General features: G+C 50.5%; 1 long non-coding RNA gene across 1 annotated transcript in view; it reads left to right on the forward strand.

Moving 5' to 3' along the window:
* The window catches only part of LOC112069143 (uncharacterized), an 18,988-nt gene that overhangs the window by 3,440 nt on the left and 13,263 nt on the right, over window positions 1-2,285 (forward strand). The window lies entirely within an intron of this gene.

Raw genomic sequence — 2,285 nt, forward strand, 5'->3', positions numbered from 1 at the left:
CTCACTACCCTCTCCTCTCCTCACTACCTCCTCTCCTCTCCTCGACTACCACCTCTGTCCTCCCCTCTCGGACCTCCACTACCGTCTCGGACTCCTACTCCTCATACCGTTCTCTCTCTCCTCCTCCCCCTCCGCCCTCCTCTCCCCCCCCTCCTCTCGCTCACTACAACTCTCCTCCTCTTCCCCTTCACTACCCTCCATCCTCCCTCCTCCTCACTACCCTGCTCCTCTCCCTCTCTCACCTACCCCTCTCTTCCTCCCCCCTCAACTACCCCTTCCGGTCCCCCTTCGCCTCCCCCCTCTTCCTCGTTCCTCCCCCTCTCCTCCTCTGCCCTCACTACCCTTCCTCTCTCCTCCCCTACTACCCTCTCCTTCCTCCTCCTCTCCTCACTACCCCTCTCTCGCTTCCTCCCCCGTCACGTACCCTCTCCTCCTCTCCACATACCTCTCCTCCCCCTCCTCTCTCCTCCTCTCCTCTCTCTCACTCCCCCCACTACTCTCCTGCTCTTCGGTCTCCCCCGTCACTACGTCTCTCTCCTCATCTTTCCTCACTTACCCTGCACTCTCCTCGCCCCGTACTAGCCCTCTCCTCCTCTCCTCCCGCCTTCTCCTGTCCTCCCCTCTCCTCCTCTCCTCCTCTCCTCAGCATGACCACTCTCCTCCTCTCCTCCCCCTGCACTACCCTTCTCCCCCCCTCTGCCTGCTCTGCCCCCCTCTCTTCCTGTGCTTCACTCCTATCTCTTTCCTCCCCTCTCCTACCCTCTCCTCCCCCTGCTCTACTTCGATACTCCTCTTCCTCCTCCCCTTCTCCCTCGTCCTCCTCCCTTACCCTCTCCTCCTCTTCACTCCCAGTCGACTATCTGCCTCCGCTCTCCCCCTCCTGCCTCGTCCTCCTCCTCACTCCCCTCATCCTCCTCGTCCTCCCCCTCACCTATACCTCTCTCCTCTCGCAGAATATACGCAGACTATTATCAGACTATACTCAGGCTATTATCAGACTATACTCAGGCTATAGGCAGACTATACTCAGAATATACTCAGACTATACGCAGACTATACTCAGACTATACTCAGACTATTATCAGACTATACGCAGACTATACTCAGACTATTATCAGACTATAGGCAGACTATACTCAGACTATTATCAGACTATTATCAGACTATACGCAGACTATTATCAGACTATTATCAGACTATTATCAGACTATACGCAGACTATAGGCAGACTATACGCAGACTATAGGCAGACTATTATCAGACTATACTCAGACTATTATCAGACTATACGCAGACTATAGGCAGACTATTATCAGACTATACTCAGACTATTATCAGACTATACGCAGAATATACGCAGACTATTATCAGACTATACTCAGACTATTATCAGACTATACTCAGGCTATTATCAGACTATACTCAGGCTATAGGCAGACTATACTCAGACTATAGGCAGACTATAGGCAGACTATAGGCAGACTATACGCAGAATATACGCAGAATATACTCAGACTATAAGCAGACTATACTCGGGCTATAAGCAGACTATACTCATGCTATACTCAGGCTATACTCAGACTATAGGCAGACTATACCCGGGCTATAAGCAGACTATACTCAGACTATAGGCAGACTATACTCAGGCTATACTAAGGTTATACTCTTTACCAGACATAACTAGAGACCCTGTCTGCCTGCTTGTCTGTCTGTCTGTCTGTCTGTCTGTCCTGCTGTCTGTCGGTCTGCTTGCCTAACTAACGGTTTACAGGACGTGAGTCGGGCTTTATGGTCATGCACGTGCAGCAGGCCTGGGTGATCCTATTAACGTGTATTGGTGCTGCTGAAGGAGACGAAAGGTTGTTAGAGTTGAAGGAGACGAAAGGTTGTTTGAGCTGAAGGAGACGACAGGTTGTTAGAGCTGAAGGAGACGACAGGTTGTTAGAGCTGAAGGAGACGACAGGTTGTTAGAGCTGAAGGAGACGACAGGTTGTTAAAGCTGAAGGAGACGACAGGTTGTTAAAGCCTTCCCATCTACCTGAAGACGGTTACCATTAGCATCTTTAGCAGCTAACGCCTTCATCTACCTGAAGACGGTTACCATTAGCATCTTTAGCAGCTAACCGCTTCCCATCTACCTGAAGACGGTTATCATTAGCATCTTTAGCAGCTAAAGCCTTCCATCTACCTGAAGACGGTTAACCATTAGCATCTTTAGCAGCTAAAGCCTTCCCATCTACCTGAAGACGGTATCATTAGCATCTTTAGCAGCTAAAGCCTTCCCA

Source organism: Salvelinus sp. IW2-2015, unplaced genomic scaffold, assembly GCF_002910315.2.
Source record: "Salvelinus sp. IW2-2015 unplaced genomic scaffold, ASM291031v2 Un_scaffold915, whole genome shotgun sequence".
NCBI lineage: Eukaryota > Metazoa > Chordata > Actinopteri > Salmoniformes > Salmonidae > Salvelinus > Salvelinus sp. IW2-2015.